Below are 20,209 nucleotides of genomic sequence, written 5' to 3'. Positions count from 1 at the left end.
GGCCAGCTAACACTAACAGGGATGAGCCCCCTGACAATGAAAACATGTAGTTCCAAGTGGTTGGAACAAGTGGTAGATCACACTGACCAGATCAAGCAATTTGTGGGCACCAAATTGGGGAAGTCAAAAAAACAAATTAAAAAGTACTTTGACCAGAAAGTACGTCCCTTTGAATACGAGGTGGGAGACTCAGTAATGATTCCAAATTATGGGAAAAAGAAGCTGCCTTTGGGCCCAGGTGGTGGGGACCGCATACGATTATAGACCAATTGAATCCTGCGGTTTATTTGATTCAGTTACCGGGGAAAAAAGGTGTTAAGTACAAGAAGTGGTTTCACATTAATCAGTTAAAAACTGCCAAAGAGTAAACACTGCACTGATCTTGTTTCCCACAGACCATGTTATGGATCCTCACGATTGTCAGGACGATACTGGTCACGACCGAAGCCGAGGGAAGATGGAGAAGCAGGAGCTGCAACATGACTCACGAACATCATCAATCATCAATCCACTTTTCTCTCTCTCTCTCTCTCAGTTTAAAACCCTCTCAATGGTTATTATATGTGAGCCCGGAGGAGATAAACCATATGAGGAGTCAATAAGGATATTTCCCCCTCAAGGTGGGGAGTTTGTAAGAATAAAAGTGTTTATTAATGATAACATTGATTCTGTGTAAGTATAAATGTTAAAAGTGTAGATTATATGGAAAGGCTGAGTGTTGAAACAAAATTGAAGCCCACAGGCTTCCCGCATGGTGCTTGTATATTGTCTTAATTGAAAAGCCATTAACTTAATCTAATCAAGAGCTGAGCCAGTCCAGACAGCCACATGTATGAGGAGAGCCAAGAAGGAACTGCCCTGGAACCAAGATCCAATCCTGGGGCTTTCTGAGGAACAATGAACTTAAGGAATATAAAAACGCAAGCCAGGAACTGGTCTCTCTTCTTCTCTCCTGGACACGTGGCAAAACCTCCCACTCAAAGACCAGCAGAAACAGCAGGCCGTGTGTTCATCCAACCAGCCAGAGGGAAGTAAAGTATATTGTTTTTTATTATAACATTGTATCTCTGTTGTAACTAAGGTAGATCCGTAGGGTAACGACGACTGTTGATAGATGTGCATGTGTGTGGGTTTATAATAAACTGTTCCGAATTGTTTTAAAAGAATTGTCTCGCTGTCAATTTAATGCCAGAGATTTAGAAATCTTACAGTAGAGAGGTTTATGGAGAGAGTTGCAGTCTGTTGGTCCTTTCAAATCAACAGCAAACTCAGTTTAAAAAAGATTGATTAACACTGAACCAGACAGTTATGCTTCTGGGGTCTAGATTTTGCCTGTCTAGTGGGGTCAGCTGTAATTTGAACGGAGTTGTACAGCGTGAGGCTTCCCAATTCCACACTGGGGCTCACAAATTTTAGCAGTCAATTGTTATTGATGTCGCATCAATTATAGCCTACTCATTTATTCAACAAGCTGAACCATTTCCGCCAGGTCCTCCTCTTCCTGCAGGATCTCTTTAGCTTTGGTCCTCAGCGGCACGAACAGGGTGAAGTGCTTCTCATAGGGCCCGCCCAGATCGCGTGTGCTCTTACTGTAGCTGATCAGCCAGTTGACTGAAGGGAAGGGTTTCTTATCCAAGCCCCAAAATACATTGAGAGAGAGAAAAAAAACAATCAGCTTTCAAAATGTCTCTGTTCCTTTACGGAAAAGCTCGTTGACCGTCATTGGCTCGCGAGAGGGAGTGAAGGGGGTGGGGGCGTGTGGGGGTCGAAGGGGGTTGGGACAAAGTAATTGTAAAGCAGGACTTCAGTAATGTTTGAGTTTGGTATTCTCTCTAAATAATCCCAGCCCAAATTGCAGATACCACCATGATTCAGAGAATTCAAACCCCTCTTGATGCGTTGTCATCATCATAGGCAGTCCCTCGGAATCGGGGAAGACTTGCTTCCACTCTAAAAATGAGTGCTTAGGTGGCTGAACAGTTCAATATGAGAACCACAGTCCGTCACAGGTGGGACAGATAGTCGTTGAGGGAAAAGGTGGGTGGGGGACTGGTTTGCCGCACGCTCTTTCCACTGCCTGCGCTTGATTTCTGCATGCTCTCGGCGATGAGACTCGAGGTGCTCAGCGTCCTCCTGATGCACTTCCTCCATTTAGGGTGGCCTTTGGCCAGGGACTCCCAAGTGTCAGTGGGGATGTTGCACTTTACCAGGGAGGCTTTGAGGATGTCCTTGTAACGTTTCCTCTGCCCACCTTTGGCTTGTTTGCTGTGAAGGAGTGGAGCGCTTGCTTTGGGAATCTCATGTTTGGCATGCAAACAATGTGGCCTGCCCAGCGGAGCTGATCAAGTGTGGTCAGTGCTTCAATGCTGGGGTTGTTGGTCTGGTCGAGGATGCTAATGTTGGTGCGCCTGTCCTCCCAGGGGATTTGCAGGATCTTGCGGAGACATCATTGTTGGTATTTCTCCAGCGGCTTGAGGTGTCCACTATACATGGTCCATGTCTCTAAGCCATACAGGAAGGCGGGTAGACCATGAGCTTGGTGGCAAATTTGAGGGCCTGGTCTTCAAACACTCTTTTCCTCAGGCGGCCAAAGGCTGCACTGGCGCACTGGAGGCAGTGTTGAATCTCATTGTCAATGTCTGCTCTTGTTGATAAGAGGCTCCCCGAGGTATGGAAAATGGTCCACGTTGTCCAGGGCCGTGCCATGGATCTTGATGACTGGGGGACAGTGCTGTGAGGCGGGGACAGGTTGGTGGAGGACCTTTGTCTTACAGATGCTTAGTGCAAGGCCTATGCTTTCATACCCCTCAGTAAATACGTTGACTATGACTTGGAGTTCGGCCTCTGTATGTGCGCAGACGCAGGCGTCGTCCGTGTACTGTAACTCGACGACAGAGGTTGGGGTGGTCTTGGACCTGGCCTGGAGGCGACAACGTTTGAACAGGTTCCCACTGGTTCTGTAGTTTAGTTCCACTCCAGCGGGGAACTTGTTGACTGTGAGGTGGAGCATGGCAGCGAGGGAGATTGAGAAGAGGGTTGGAGTGATAACGCAGCCCTGTTTGACCCCGGTCCGGACCTGGAGTGGGTCTGTAATGGATCCATCAGTAAGGATCATGGGACATGATCTTTACAGCGTGACAACTGCAGGAAAAATGCAGGGAACAGCACCAGTGTAAGGGTCGAAAATCCAGTGCTACATAAAAAAAAAGGGCACCCGGTAACAAGGAAACAGAGCATGGGATCATCCTCTAATCGAACTTTGGCCAAGGCAAGCCACAGGAAGAAAGGCAGGCTGGGAAGGATGTCTGTGGCCAGACACTTTGTGAATTCGAGGGCCACAGGCAGGCTGAGAAGCCAGCCAATCCTGAGAAAGTGCATCCTGGGCTGGCCAATCAGTGAATCGAGCCGGGCCAGAAGCAGGGAAATCGTCGACCAATGGGGAATACCCAGCCTATTTTGTAAAGAATAGCTTACCTGGATCTAATCAAGGAGATGGGCCTATTACCAGCCTATTACCCATGTACATAAAGACAATAGGAAAGCCTCACACCTCAGTACATCCCGACCTTGACACAATAGCCAGCCAGACGATTAGGCACCGAGGTGCACAAGAAACAATGCTTTACATTTAACACCTCATCCCCACTCGACTTAAACAATGAGACATTGATTCAATTTGGGCGTAAAAGGGGCCGGAACTGACCCAGATATAAAGGCAAGAGCAAGAAGGACACACAGGAAAAGAAGGAGACGCACGCAAGAAGGACACACACTCGGAAGGAGATACACTCAGACAGAGAACTGACGACACCTCGAAGGAAGAGAGAGGGACTCAGCCTCGCAGCAGATAAAACCTCCGAGGACGATTGGAGAAGCCCGATTTAAGGTGGGACCCACTATACCTGTCAAAAGGGAAACTGTGAGTATCACCCTGGAGTCTTTTCCCAACTGTCAGCTTAGGCTAGTTAGGTGTAAAGGATGGGGTGGGTGATAGAGTGGGTGTAAGGATTTTAAACTTGTGTAAAACTTTCGATGTGTCCGTTCCTCCCATAGACCTTTTCTTAGTTCAAGGTGGTTCAACAAGCCAGTGCGTCGACCTTGTATTTCACTTGGTCCACACTTTGGGGGCTCGTACCAAATATACATGTGTGTATTAGCCTTTTGTGTTTTAGCAATGTAACCTTGTTTAAACGCTCACCTGGGTTTTAATAAAGTAGGACTTACCTGAATTTTCCAGGAGCATTTCTTGTCTTTTGCATCACTGAGTGTTTTATTGTGGGAAGCTCACTATCCACCTAAATTCTGAGGTCAGAACCAGATAGGGGTACAAGACGCCTCAAAAATGTCAAGGTTGCGATTGGATATAAGCGGCCGCAGAAATATTGGTGGTATCAAACATATCACTAAGCTGTAATTGGATATAAGCAGCCTCGGTCATATTGGTGGGATCAAACATATCACTAAGCTGTAATTGGATATAAGCAGCCTCGGTCATATTGGTGGTATCAAACATATCACTAAGCTGTAATTGGGTATAAGCAGGAAAAAGAAAATCCACTGGTGATAGCAACTCAAATCATCATAGTCTGAAGATTGCGCCCGGTCACCAGCAACCGTAGAAGGAAAAACCCCTACACCAGCCCTTATACATAGCCTTCTTTGAGCTTACAAAGGCCTTTGACACTGTCAACCATGAGGGTCTATGGAGCGTCCTCCTTCGTTTCGGATGCCCCCAAAAATTGATGCGCTGTACTGGGGCAAAGGATAATTATATATTGTTTTGGAGTGGGTGAACCTCAGAGACAACTCAGGCAAATGCACTTGGATAGTACACCTACCCCCTCACCACATTAATGGGACTTAATAAAAATCCAAATAATTGCAAGAATTTAGAAACTTCCAACTACCTCCCATCCCTCTCATGTAAGAAACTTCCAACTACCTCCCATGTATTGTGTACTTTGGGTCGCATTCAATTACAGTGAGTCTGCTTGAACATTTGATTTAGTTGATAAAAAAAATCAATTATACTCCAATTTGTTGACTGTTGCCAACAGGAGTGGTGCACTCAAAAGGCCTGGAAGAGGAGAAGAGGTTTTCAATTTGTTTCAGTACCTGTAAAATACCAAGAGTAGCTGATGTCATAGGAATTCTCTCATTCTCTCTACTCATTGGAATTCAGAAGAATGAGAGGTGATCTTATCGAAACATGTAAGAGTATGAAGGGGCTTATCAAGGTCGATGCAGAGAGGATGTTCCACTGATGGGGGAGACTAGAACTAGAGGACATGATCTTAGAATAAGAGGTCGCCCATTTAAAACAGAGATGAAGAGAAACTTCTTCTCTCAGGGGATTGTAAATCGCTGCCTCAGAGAGCTGCAGTAGCTGGGACATTGAATAAATTTAAGACAGAAATAGACAGTTTCTTAAATGATAACGGGATAAGCGATTATGGGGAGCGGGCGGGGAAATGGAGCTGAGTCCATGATCGGATTCTTATTGAATGGTGGAGCAGGCTCGAGGGGCCATATGGCCTACTCCTGCTCCTATTTCTTATGTTCTTATGATCAGAGAAATCACCAGCAGGAGGAGATACACTGAAATAGAAGACAAAATGAGTTTGGGGGTAAAGAAAGCAGCTAATGATTTTAGCAGTCAGTTGTTCTTTATGTAACATTGTGGGCCGCCCCAACCTGTGTGAGAACACCACTGCAGGTCGGGGCTATAAATAGAGCTGGAGCACCGGGCCCTGGAGCATCATGGGCCCCCCCAACCTGTGTGAGAACACCACTGCAGGTCGGGGCTATAAATAGAGCTGGAGTGCTAGGCCCTGGAACATCATCGGCCGCCCCGACCTGTGTGAGACCACCGCAGGTCGGGTCTATAAACAGAGCTGGAGCGCTGGGCCCTGGAATATCGTGGGCCGCCCCAACCTGTGTGAGAAAACCACCGCAGGTCGGGGCTATAAACAGAGCTGGAGCGCTGGGCCCTGGAATATCGTGGGGCCCCCCCCAACCTGTGTGAGACCACCGCAGGTCGGGGCTATAAAAAGAGCTAGAGCGCCGGGCTCTGGAACATCGTGGGCGAAGGTGCGGCGAATGAGGTTACGGGGCCCAGAAGAGTCAAGGGCCCAGGGGCTGCACGGGCCTGCCCACACTGCGATATGTGTGCGCACTAGGTCCATGCAGCAGAGCAAGTCTCCAGTTGTCCTGGTTCAACCCTTGACACTGGATAAAGGCCTAGCTCTGTCGAGCCCATACGGTGGCTAATGTGCAACGGTCACCACACGTTAAAAAAATCCACGCACAGGCATCTTCCATCCCCTCAATTGGAATTCAGGACTGGAACATCGGGTCCTTCATTGAAACATCTGTGAACTATTGTGGAAGCAAGTCATCCTCGTTCGAGGGACCGCCTATGGTGATGAGGTAGCATCAATTATAGTCGTACTGAAGGAAGCATTTGAAATAAAAACTAAAGAGCAGGTAGAGAGTGAGCGAGAATATGAGTAAAAGAGAACGAGCGAGAGAGTGAGAGAATGAGAGCGAGAAAGAGAACATGAACGAGAGAACAAGAGCAAGTGAAAGAGAACGAGAGAAAGAGAATGAGAGAAAGAGAACGTGTCATATATGTAGACCATGTATATTAACTGTATAGTCACATAAGGTGTGCCACCAGAGGGCACTGCAGTGGGAGACCTGAGGGTCACCTGCATTGGTGTGCAGGGCCCAGTATAAAAGGCTGCCCACTGGGCTTGTGCCTCACTCTGGAGTTACAATGAATGGGACTAAGGTAACAACAGCTCAAGTACAATACTAGACCTTGTGGAGTCATTCATAAGAGTATTAAAGACATAACAACTGGCGACGAGATTACGAACTTTCAAGCAAAAATGACTAACGTTGGTGCATTAGAAAAGTTCTCAGAGGGTGGAGCGGCTCGACCAATATTTCATAGCAATTGACCTGGTAGGTGATGATCTGGCCACGCTGGCACATAAGCGCAGAGCTATCCTGTTGACCAGTTGTGGGCCCGCGGTCTACGGCCTAGTCAGGGACTTGCTTGCACCAGAGAAAACAACGACCAAGTCATACAAGGAGCTGAAAGTGCTAATTCCGGACCAACTCAAACCGAAGGCCAGGCATCGATTTTATACACACTGCCGCCCCGAGGGCCAGGAAATTGTGAAGTACGCTGCCGACCTCAGGAGGCTGGCAGGACTGTGTGAATTCGGCGCATCCCTCGCCGATGTGTTGCGGGATGTCTTCGTAATTGGCATCGGTCATGAGGCCCTTCTTCACAGGCTACTGTCTGCCAAAACCACCGTCACTCTGCAGAAGGCCATCAGCATCAGCCAGGCGTTCATGACCTCAAGTTGCAGCTCCAAGCAGATGATGAATCACTCTCAGGACTCAAACCCGCCAAGTACTGTAAATAGAATGGCGCCTTTCACAGGCAGAATTGTTAAACGTGAATCTGCCCTGGGAGAGCGTACAGGCACCACCCCCCTCCCCCCAAGTCCTTTAACTCAGAGTCCGCCAAGGGGTGCAAACGTAAGTCGAGCAGCACCATGCTGGCATTGCGGAGGTAATCACAGGGCTCATCAGTATCAGTTCAAAGACTATGGGCCCAAGTTTCGAGCCGCGCCTAGAATGGCGCAGTCCCGACCTGGACGCCCGTTTTTCGCGCCACAAAGTGCGCCTAAAAAAACCCTCCGTATTCTCCACCTCCCTGCAGGTCCTCTGGCCCTCGGCGCAGCACAGCAGGAGCTGTGGGGGGCGGAGCCAGGTCCCTGCGCTGAAAACAGTGCCGGGACCTCTGCACATGTGCGCTGCAGTGGGTGCGCAAGTGCAGTAGCTCCAGGCGCCCAAAACTGTGTGGGAGGGGCCCGAAGCACGCAGCCCCTAGCCCTGGCCGAATGGCCTCACTGGGGCTGCGTGAATAAGGCTCCTCCCATGGCCAGCTCCTGCTTCCTCCCGACCCGACTCGACTCCCGCTTCCCGCCTCCGGACCGGACCCGACACCCGCTCCCCACCCACCCCCCCGGACCGGACCCGACACCCGCTCCCCACCCACCCCCCCGGACCGGACCCGACACCCGCTCCCCACCCACCCCTCCGGACCGGACCGGACCCGACACCCGCTCCCCCCCCCCCACCACCCCCGGACCGGACCCGACACCCGCTCCCCCCCCCCCCACCACCCCCGGACCGGACCCGACACCCGCTCCCCACCCACCCCTCCGGACCGGACCCGACACCCGCTCCCGCTCCCCCCCCCACCACCCCCGGACCGGACCCGACACCCGCTCCCGCTCCCCCCCCCACCACCCCCGGACCGGACCCGACACCCGCTCCACGGCCCCCCGCAACCGGACCCGACACCCGCTCCCCCCGCCCCCGGACTGGACCCGACACCCGCTCCCCCACCCCCCCCGACTGGACCCGACACCCGCTCCCCCCCCCGCTCCCCGCTGACTGGACCCGACACCCGCTCCCCCCCCCCCTGCCCCCGGACTGGACCCGACACCCGCTTCCCCCCCCCCCGCTCCCAGACCGGACCCGACAGCCGCTCCCCGGCCCCCCCCCGACTGGACCCGACAGCCGCTCCCCCGCCCCCGGACCGGACCCGACACCCGCTCCCCCATCCCCCCCGACCGGACCGACACCCGCCCCCCCCCCCCGGACCGGACCCGACACCCACTCCCCCACCCCTCCGCCCCCGGACCGGACCCGACACCCGCTCCCCCCCCCCCCCCGCCCCCGGACTGGACCCGACACCCGCTCCCCCCCCCCGCTCCCAGACTGGACCCGACAGCCGCTCCCCGGCCCCCCCCCCGACTGGACCCGACAGCCGCTCCCCCGCCCCCGGACCGAACCCGACACCTGCTCCCCGGCCCCCCCCGACCGGACCCGACACCCGCTCCCCCCCCCCGCTCCCAGACTGGACCCGACAGCCGCTCCCCGGCCCCCCCCCCGACCGGACCCGACACCCGCTCCCCCCACCCCCCGCCCCCGGACCAGACCCGACAACTGCTCCCCGGCACCCCCCGACAGGACCCGACACCCGCTCGCCCGTCCCCGGACCGGACCCGACACCCGCTCCCCCCTCCCCCGGACCGGACCCGACACCCGCTCCCCCACCCCCCCCGACCGGACCCGACACCCGCTCCCCCCCCCCCGCCTCCGGACCGGACACCCGCTTCCCCCCCCGCCTCCGGACTGGATCCGACCTGACCTCCCTCTCCCTCCCTCCCTCCCCCCGACCCGAACCAAACTGACCTCCCTCCCACCATCCCCCCGACCCGACCCGCCACCTACCTGTAAATCTGGTGCTGGGGACAGGCCCTGCCCGAAGTCTCGAGCCCGGCCCGTTCAGCCTCCTTCCCCCTTCTCCTTCCCCCCCCCCCCCACCTCCCCCAATCTCCTTTCCCCCCAATCTCCTTCCCCCCCAATCTCCTTCCCCCCATCTCCTTTCCCCCCCTCCCCCCTTCTTCCCCATCCCTCCCCCAATCTCCTTCCCCCCCAATCTCCTTCCCCCCCAATCTCCTTCCCCCCCAATCTCCTTTCCTCCCATCTCCTTTCCCCCCTCCCCCCTTCTCCCCCATCCCTCCCCCCTTCTCCCCCATCCCTCCCCCCTTCTCCCCCATCCCTCCCCCCTTCTCCCCCATCCCTCCCCCTTCTCCCCCATCCCTCCCCCTTCTCCCCCATCCCTCCCCCTTCTCCCCCATCCCTCCCCCTTCTCCCCCATCCCTCCCCCTTCTCCCCCATCCCTCCCCCTTCTCCCCCATCCCTCCCCCTTCTCCCCCATCCCTCCCCCTTCTCCCCCATCCCTCCCCCTTCTCCCCCATCCCTCCCTCTGCTCCCCCCTCTCTCCCTCTACCCCCTCCTCCCCCTCTACCCCCTACCCCCCTCCTCCCTGTCAGAAACACAGACACTGACAGACAGAGAATGAGACACACAGACAGACAGAGAGATAGAGACACTGACAGAGACATACTGAGGGGGGCATCCCAGCACGCTGTTGGAGGGCTCCCGGTGCTGCAGTCGGTAAGTAGAAAATGTTTTATTTATTGATTTAAAAAAAAATTATTTCTTATTAATTTTTTTTGATTGATTTATTGGTTGATTTATTGATGTATTTATCATTTATTATTGATGATGGCTCTTTATTTGTAAAACTGAAGTGTTTAATGTTTGTAAACTTCCCTTTAAACACCCTCTCCCACCATTCCCTACTCCTGATTTGTAACCTATGCCTGATTTTCTAAAGTGTAGACAAGGTTTTTTCGAGCGTACAAAAATCTTCACTTACTCCATTCTAAGTTGGTTTGGAGTAAGTTTTCACTCACGAAACTTTGAAATCAGGCGTAAGTGGCTGGACATGCCCCCTTTTTAAAAAAAAATTCTGTTCCAAAGTGAAACTGTTCTAACTGACTAGAACTGGAGCAAACTAAATGTGGAGAATTCCGATTTCTAAGATACTCCGTTCTACACCAGTTGCTCCTAAAAATCAGGAGCAAATCATGTGGAAACTTGGGGCCTATATGTGCAAAGGCTGCAGCACAAAGGGCCACCTCCAGCAAATGTGCAAAAGAGCTGTGACTCACCACGTGGAAGAGGAGTCAGCAGATGGCTGTGAATCCAGCGCGGATTACGAGGAGATGGCTAGAGAGGCAGCTCAGTCCCAGAATGAAATGTATGGAGTATATACCTGCACCACAGATTGCCCTCCAATGATAATGGAAGTTGATAATAAATGGCGTTCCAGTCTTCATGAAAGTGGACACGGAGGTGAGTCAGTCAGTAATGGGCCAGTAAGCCTTAGAGAGACTATGGAACGATCAAGCTGAACGACCCAAGCTGGTCCCGGTTCAGGCAAAGCTGTGCACCTACACCAAGGAACTGATATCAGTTGTTGTTAGTGCGGATGTAAGTGTATCCCATGATGGCGCGGTGCACAATTTACCATTGTGGATTGTTTCAGATGATGGACTAACGCTACTTGGAAGAAGATGGATGGGAAAGATTCATTGGAACTGGGTAGACTTCACCCCTCCAGCGATCGACATCCCCCATGCTCAGAGGCAGAGCAAGCCCCCATCTTCGGTTGGACCAAGTACCAGAGAGCAGATCCACGCAGCCCCCGAGGGACAGACCGCTCATCACGACTGCAAAGTGATGATCTGGCTGAGTCGACCCGAATGCACCTTCCCGGTTTCAGTGGCAGTACTCCTGGGGAGGAAGATTGGATCAGAGGATGCCTTCCCAGCTTCAGTGGCAGAATCCCTGGGAAAGAAGATCGCGTCAGTCGACATCATGGACAGGGAAAAGATGGCGTCCAAACCACGAGATGCAGCGCTAATAGAGCAATGACACGTGATTCCACGCAAGGAAGACGATTGGGGTAAAAGTAATAAGGCCATTTTAAAGGAGGCCAGCAACCCGCCATTTTTGAATGAACTGCTTAAAATTGGTAACCAATGTAAAAGTCCAGCTGTAACGCGTAAAATGTTGTTGAGCGATGTCGGGTGCAAATTGCAATCAGCCAATGTAGCGGGCGAACACCTAACGGTTGTATACAGGTCCAACGGGCTACCCAGTGCTGTAGCCTGTGTCCCCGGGACCAGAACGATGTATCATAAAGTGTCCCCACAGCTGACAGAAGTAGACAAGCCGCACAGTAAAGGATCCCCGGAGAGCAGAGGCACCGGTAGCGATACTCTGCCTCAGATTGGTTTAACATTGCAGGCACCCGATGGCATGAACCGCCACGGGCCAGAAACAGTAAACTGCGCCTATGCTCGCAGTCGGCTACTGTCGGCCACCACCCGGGTGGAAAAGGCGCAGCCCACAAACCCACTCGCCACCACGGCAATGCCCAAGAGCGAAGGGTCACCCGCAATGGCTCCTCCGAATGGGACCTGGACCAGCCAGGATCCCAAACTAGAGAGTGCTCACAACGGTGCCCTCAAGGAAAGCGAGTCAGCAATCCCCTGCGAACTGCTAGACAAGACGATGCAGCCCCACCGTCGCTTAGACGAAACGCTCACTCGCTCAGACCGCTTCCCAGGGAGCAGCAGCGACACTGTGCAAACGAAAAGGACAGGGAGGTCACAGACACGTCAGCTGTCTTTGGGCCTGCCCGACACTAGGAGTAACGGCAAGAGCCCTGAGCTCCGGCAACTCGAGCAAAATGAGCTCACCTCGCCCACAGACCCACTAGCATGGGGCGCTGAGCCGCCACCAGACGACCCGGATCTCATCCGGCCGTGCTGGAACTAGACTATCCTTGTGTACCTGTACTGATATACCTGCGCTGATCATGTAAATGTACCACAAAAAGAAACGCAACTGTAATCCATCCAACAAATGTACCAAGATGTAAATGTAAAACCCATGTGATGAACTTGAATGCAACTTGCATGTAACGGGCCATTAGCATGATCTGTGTGTGTGTGTGGGGCGGTGGGGGGGGGGGGCGGAGAATGGAGTAGTCACGGACTCGCACAGAAATCACTGGAACCTCCACTGGCAACAAATCTCACTATCAACCCACCCGCGTTGGAAGCTAGACCCTCCAATGGTCAACCAGGAAGAGCAAATCCCAGGTCACCGTCAATGTATGAGTCAATTTGCATTAAAGACTTGGGGGCGGAAGTGATATCATGTATGTAGACCATGTATACTGACTGTATAGTCACATAAGGTGTGCCACCAGAGGGCACTGCGGTGGGAGACCCGAGGGTCACCTGCATAGGTGTGCAGGGCCCAGAATAAAAGGCTGCCCACCATGCTTGTGCCTCACTCTGGAGTTACAATAAATGGGACTAAGGTCACAACAGCTCAAGTACAATACTAGACCTCGTGGAGTCATTCATAAGTGTATTAAAGACATAACAGAATGAGAGAAAGAGAACGAAAGCGAGAGAAAGAGAACGAGAGCAAGAGAACGAGAGCGAGAGGGAGAAAGACAATGAGAGCGAGAGAAAGAACGCGAGGGGGAGAAAGTAAACGTGAGGGGGAGCGAGAGAACGTGATCAAGTAAATGAGAGTGAGAGAGAGCGCGAGAGAACGCGAGCGAGAGAACAAGAACGCAAGAGAAAGAGAACGCGAGTGAGACAAAGAGGAGCGAGAGAACATGAGCGGGAGAACGAGAGCGAGAGAACGTGAGCAAGTGATCGAGAGCGAGAGCACAGGAGAAAGAGAACGCGAGTGAGAGAAAGAGGAGTGAGAGAACGCGAGTGAGAGAATGCGAGTGAGAGAAAGAGAGAGAGAGAAAGAGAGAAGAGCGAGAGAAAGAGAGAATGAGAGCGAGAGAGCGAATGAGAGAAAAAGAACGCGAGTGAGAGAAAGAGAAAGAGAGCGAGAGGAAGGGAACGAGAGGAAGGGAACGAGGAGACAAAGCAAGGGAGAAAAAACATGAGAAAATGAGAAAGCAAAAGATGTACACATATTTATACAATTATTGAATGTTCTGAAATAATGTAAAAAAATTATTTTAGCACAAAAATATGTTAAACAATTAGGTTTATTAGATTAGAAAACAGCTCACAATCAGCAAGCTTTAGAAGATCTGGAGTGGTATGCTGGAATAAAGTCTCTCTCACTCTAATTATCACCTACCTTTCAGTATGACACGGTCTATAGATTGGACACCAATACAGTATCTAATACTGTGTCGTAAATTTGAAGCAGTGCCACATGCCATTGTCATGTATGTAAACACAATGTAACACCACTGTATTACTGTATACTCTCAACCTAGATGCACACCTTGACCACAAGGGCTGAACTTGTGGGAGACACTCCTTACCTGATGACACAGGTATAAAAAGGGAGGTCCCTCGCAGGGTCATTGTCTTTGGAGTCCTGTGAATAAAGAGTTAAGGTCACTGAGTGACCTTGTCCCCAGAATGTGCCTCATGTGGTTTTAGAGTAAGGACTTTACATTGGCGACGAGAAACGGGAATTCACGGCCCACGAGAATGGCCACCGGTAGCACAGAGGAACGGCACTGTGTTGGGGAAGACTGGGACGATTATGTCGAGAGGCTTCAGCAAAGCTTCGTTACGAAAGAATGGCTAGGGGATGCAGCGGCCGACAAGCAGCTGACCAGCTGCGGACCAAAGACTTACGCGCTCATGAAGGACTTACTAGCAGCCGAAAAGCCGGCAGACAAAACCTTTGAAGAACTTAGCAAATTGATCGGGGAGCAACTCAAACCAGCGAGTAGCATACATATGGCCCGACACAGATTCTACACCCACCGACGTCGTGAAGAACAGAGCATACCGGACTTCGTAGCGGACCTCCGGCGTTTGGCCAGCCTCTAAGTTCACAGACGCCTGCAGGGGGGAGATGTTAAGGGACTTCTTTATCGAGTGCATCGGTCATGCGGGAATTTTCATCAAATTAATTGAGATCAAGGATTTGACTTTGGAAGTGGCGGCGTTGATGGCTCAAACTTTCATGGCGGGGGAGGAAGAGACGAAAATAATCTACGCGCGCAATTCTGCCTCTAATGGATCAGGGAGTCAACATCATCAATGCTACTCAGAGCCCCGCAGGTAGGCAGGGGCAGTCCGACACGCCCCAGGCAGCAATGGGCCCCAGAGTAGGACTTCAACAGAGGCAATGGCAGGCTGAATGGACATTCACGCCATCACAGTGGACAATGCGGCCCGGGTTGGGGCCATTGACATCCACTAATAGGGTACTTAAGAGCAGTCAAAGGGACAGTCAGCGCGGAATGCCTGGCCATAGTCCCTTTGTTCCCAACAATGGAAACTTTAACTCATGCTGGAGGTGTGGGGGAAAACACTCAGCTCGATCTTGCAGATTTCAACAGTTTGTCTGCAGGAACTGCAATCTCAGTGGCCACTTCACTCGAATGTGCAGGAAGTCTGCTACCAGACTAATATATGAGGCGGATGGACCAGAAGCGGGTCCTTTGGGGCATGAGAGGGATCGCATAGAAACATATAACATTCTGACGGGATTGGACAGGTTAGATGCAGGAACAATTTTCCCGATGTTGGGTGTAATGTCTGTAAGCTTGTAATGTTTGTAGCTCCAAACTGTGGGTGTGGACGTATTGGGTACTGCAATTGCAGAGTTAATCATTAAACAGAACTAGACACTTTCCGGAGTCTTCCGAGACAGCAGCCTGCCATTTAGGAAGCTGTGTGTGTGTGTGCTCTGTGAATATATCACAGTTGGCGACTGAGATGGGATTTTTCGGATGATTTAAAGCTTAATTTTTGATGGTGAAGGATTCAGCCAGCCGTCAGAGAGACTTTGGAAGTTTCTGTCTTTGGAAAAAAGCTACAAAATCAGAGGTAAAATACAGCACACGGTGTGAACAGCGAGAGATTAAAATGGCAGAGGTATTTGGACATTTGGGGGAATATAGACACGACCGGGAATGTTTTAAAGCGTATGTGGATCGGCTAGAAATGTATTTCATTGCAAATAACATAATCGAAGTTCCAGACAATGCAGTCCAGAACCGGGCTGTGTTGGAACGTAAGAAAGCGATCTTCTTATCGTTGGCGGGTCCGGCATTATACGAAACCCTTGTAAATCTGCTTGTGCCTGACGAGCCAAAGGACACAACGCTTAAAGAGATTTTAACGAAGCTGGAGCAGCACTATAACCCCAAACCATTAGAAATTGCCGATAGCTATCGTTTCGGGATTCGGCAGACAGCGAGGTCGATGGGCATGGCCGAACAATATTCCCGAAATTAAATAATGATTACGGTCGTCAGTCAACCGAGATAAATCACCTGCAGGTTCAAAGTAAAAGACGGGAATGGCCGAAAGTCTCAGAAACTGGAAATTCTAACAGAGCGACGAAGTCGTGCTATAGGTGCCTGGGACAACACATTGCTCAAAGTTGTCCATATGTGAAATGTTTCTTCTGCAGGAAGACTGGGAATCTTGTGAAGGCATGCCGACTGAAGGGTAAACCAGCTTTTAAAGCTATGAGTCCAGCGTTCAAAGCTATGAGTAGAAATCCCAAGAGACTACATAGCATGGAAGAACAACAGGACGAGGAGATGTTAGAGTTACACGTCATCAGGAGCACGAGGTTAACGGACAGTGATTCGGGAAGCATCAAAATCCACACAGATGTTGCTGGATTCAAGATACCAATGGAAATAGACACGGGTGCATCCGTGACTGTAGTACCGGAGTCACTGTACCGCGACAATTTGCGTGATTGTCAACTGGAGAAATACAAGATAGAGCTGCGAGGCTACTCGGGAGAGAAAATTCCTGTGATAGGTCATATCACCGTACCGGTGAAATATAAAGATCAATTTCAGAACTTGCCTCTAATAGTAGTGAAAGGAGACAAGTCTGCCTTACTAGGAAGAAATTGGTTGAGCTCACTGAAGCTGGATTAGAGTAAGATTTTCTGTGTGGAAGCGAGATTTTCATCAACGGATGAGGTTATCAAGAAGTATCCGAAGGTGTTCTGCGAAACGGGCAGTCCGATCCAAGGCTTCAAGGCGAGTGTCAGGGTACAGAAGGACGCTAGATCGGTTTACTACAAGCCACGTTCCATACCATATGCACTCAAGGAGAAAGTTGAGCAAGAACTCAAAAGACTAGAGACTGAGAACATTATTTGTAAGATAGATCGATGTAATTGGGCTACACCCATTGTTGTTGTACCTAAGTCCGATGGTAAGGTAAGATTGTGTGGTGATTATAAAGTAACCGTAAACCAGGTTCTAGAGGGTAATGTCCCCATTACATTGCCTAATATAGAAGATTTGTTCACAACACTGACAGGTGGTCAGATCTTCTCAAAACTGGATCTTACAAATACCTACTTACAACTGGAGCTAGATGAGGAGTCCAAGTCATGTTTAACTATAAATACTCATCTAGGCCTATATCAATCTAATAGGCTACTGTTTGGAGTGTCTTCCCCCCTGCCATATTCCAAGGGGTGATGAACCAGATTTTGCAGGGTACTGAAGGGGTAGTATGTTATTTGGATGACATACTAATTTCAGCACCAAATAGGCAAATTCATAATAACATTTTGAATGAAGTCCTCAAATGGCTAGAGAAGCACAGAGTACGATTGTCTGCTCGTAAGTGTGAGTTATTTAAAAACTCAGTGGAGTACTTAGGGTACAGAGTAGACAAAGATGGTTTACATCCAACCATGGAAAAATTGGATGCAATTAGAAATGCACCCACTCTCAGGAATGTCACTGAACTTCGTTCATTCTTGGGTCTTTTGAACTATTATGGGAAGTTCCTACCAAATTTGGTTACAGTATTACAGCCACTGAATGAACTTTTGAAAAAACAGGCCCATTGGAAGTGGTCAAAAGAATGCGATACAGCATTCAAGGAATGTAAAAGCAAATTGGTAGAGAGCACCATGTTAGTTCACTATGACATATCTAAGGAGATTAAGCTAGCATGTGATACCTCTCCGTATGGAGTTGGGGCAGTAATCTCTCATGTATTAAGTAGTGGGGAGGAGAGACCAATTGCTTTTGCTTCACGCACTCTCAGCGTCAGTGAGAGTAATTATGCACAAATTGAAAGGGAAGCTTTGGCATGAATTTTTGGGGTCAAGAAGTTTCACAAATACTTGTAATGGTCGTAAGTTTACCATCGTTATGTCGACCAATATGTCGAGGAACCAACTAGAGGGGAGGCCATCTTAGACTGGGTGTTGTGTAATGAGAGAGGATTAATTAACAATCTCATTGTGCGAGGCCCCTTGGGGAAGAGTGACCATAATATGGTGGAATTCTGCATTAGGATGGAGAATGAAACAATTAATTCAGAGACCATGGTCCAGAACTTAAAGAAGGGTAACTTTGAAGGTATGAGGCGTGAATTGGCTAAGATAGATTGGCGAATGATACTTAAGGGGTTGACTGTGGATGGGCAATGGCAGACATTTAGAGACCGCATGGATGAATTACAACAATTGTACATTCCTGTCTGGCGTAAAAATAAAAAAGGGAAGGTGGCTCAACCGTGGCTATCTAGGGAAATCAGGGATAGTATTAAAGCCAAGGAAGTGGCATACAAATTGGCCAGAAATAGCAGCGAACCTGGGGACTGGGAGAAATTTAGAACTCAGCAGAGGAGGACAAAGGGTTTGATTAGGGCAGGGAAAATGGAGTACGAGAAGAAGCTTGCAGGGAACATTAAGGCGGATTGCAAAAGTTTCTATAGGTATGTAAAGAGAAAAAGGTTAGTAAAGACAAACGTAGGTCCTCTGCAGTCAGAATCAGGGGAAGTCATAACGGGGAACAAAGAAATGGCAGACCAATTGAACAAGTACTTTGGTTCAGTATTCACTAAGGAGGACACAAACAACCTTCCGGATATAAAAGGGGTCAGAGGGTCTAGTAAGGAGGAGGAACTGAGGGAAATCTTTATTAGTCGGGAAATTGTGTTGGGGAAATTAATGGGATTGAAGGCCGATAAATCTCCAGGGCCTAATGGACTGCATCCCAGAGTACTTAAGGAGGTGGCCTTGGAAATAGCAGATGCATTGACAGTCATTTTCCAACATTCCATTGACTCTGGATCAGTTCCTATCGAGTGGAGGGTAGCCAATGTAACCCCACTTTTTAAAAAAGGAGGGAGAGAGAAAGCAGGGAATTATAGACCGGTCAGCCTGACCTCAGTAGTGGGTAAAATGATGGAATCAATTATTAAGGATGTCATAGCAGCGCAGTTGGAAAATGGTGACATGATAGGTCCAAGTCAGCATGGATTTGTGAAAGGGAGATCATGCTTGACAAATCTTCTGGAATTTTTTGAGGATGTTTCCAGTAAAATGGACAAAGGAGATCCAGTTGATGTGGTATATTTGGACTTTCAGAAGGCTTTCGACAAGGTCCCACACAGGAGATTAATGTGCAAAGTTAAAGCACATGGGATTGGGGGTAGTGTGCTGACGTGGATTGAGAACTGGTTGGCAGACAGGAAGCAAAGAGTAGGAGTAAATGGGTACTTTTCAGAATGGCAGGCAGTGACTAGTGGGGTACCGCAAGGTTCTGTGCTGGGGCCCCAGCTGTTTACATTGTACATTAATGATTTAGACGAGGGGATTAAATGTAGTATCTCCAAATTTGCGGATGACACTAAGTTGGGTGGCAGTGTGAGCTGCGAGGAGGATGCTATGAGGCTGCAGAGTGACTTGGATAGGTTAGGTGAGTGGGCAAATGCGTGGCAGATGAAGTATAATGTGGATAAATGTGAGGTTATCCACTTCGGTGGTAAAAACAGAGAGACAGACTATTATCTGAATGGTGACAGATTAGGAAGGGGGAAGGTGCAGCGAGACCTGGGTGTCATGGTACATCAGTCATTGAAGGTTGGCATGCAGGTACAGCAGGCGGTTAAGAAAGCAAATGGCATGTTGGCCTTCATAGCGAGGGGATTTGAGTACAGGGGCAGGGAGGTGTTGCTACAGTTGTTTCGGGCCTTGGTGAGGCCACACCTGGAGTATCGTGTACAGTTTTGGTCTCCTAACTTGAGGAAGGACGTTCTTGCTATTGAGGGAGTGCAGCGAAGATTCACCAGACTGATTCCCGGGATGGTGGGACTGACCTATCAAGAAAGACTGGATCAACTGGACTTGTATTCACTGGAGTTCAGAAGAGTGAGAGGGGACCTCATAGAAACGTTTAAAATTCTGACGGGTTTGGACAGGTTGGATGCAGGAAGAATGTTCCCAATGTTGGGGAAGTCCAGAACCAGGGGTCACAGTCTAAGGATAAGGGGTAAGCCATTTAGGACCGAGATGAGGAGAAACTTCTTCACCCAGAGAGTGGTGAACCTGTGGAATTCTCTACCACAGAAAGTAGTTGAGGCCAATTCACTAAATATATTCAAAAGGGAGTTAGATGAAGTCCTTACTACTCGGGGGATCAAGGGGTATGGCGAGAAAGCAGGAAGGGGGTACTGAAGTTTCATGTTCAGCCATGAACTCATTGAATGGCGGTGCAGGCTAGAAGGGCTGAATGGCCTGCTCCTGCACCTATTTTCTATGTTTCTATGTTTCTATAAGCCCCTAACAGCAATCCTCCATCCAAAGTCCCCAGTTCCAACATTAGCTGCAGCCTGAATGCAGAGATGGGCTTTGATTTTGTCAGCATATAGATATGATATTGAATACAGACGATCAGCTGATCACAGTAATGCTGATGCAA

At 50.0% G+C, this 20,209-nt stretch overlaps 1 pseudogene; it reads right to left on the bottom strand.

The window, feature by feature from the left end:
• Positions 1-20,209, bottom strand: part of LOC139274647 (V-type proton ATPase catalytic subunit A-like) — a 61,323-nt pseudogene that overhangs the window by 29,822 nt on the left and 11,292 nt on the right.

The sequence above is a fragment of the Pristiophorus japonicus genome, chromosome 10, assembly GCF_044704955.1.
Source record: "Pristiophorus japonicus isolate sPriJap1 chromosome 10, sPriJap1.hap1, whole genome shotgun sequence".
NCBI classification, from domain to species: Eukaryota; Metazoa; Chordata; class Chondrichthyes; family Pristiophoridae; genus Pristiophorus; species Pristiophorus japonicus.
The sequence above is the reverse complement of the archived record's forward strand: the minus strand, read 5'-3'. Positions and strand labels throughout refer to the sequence as shown.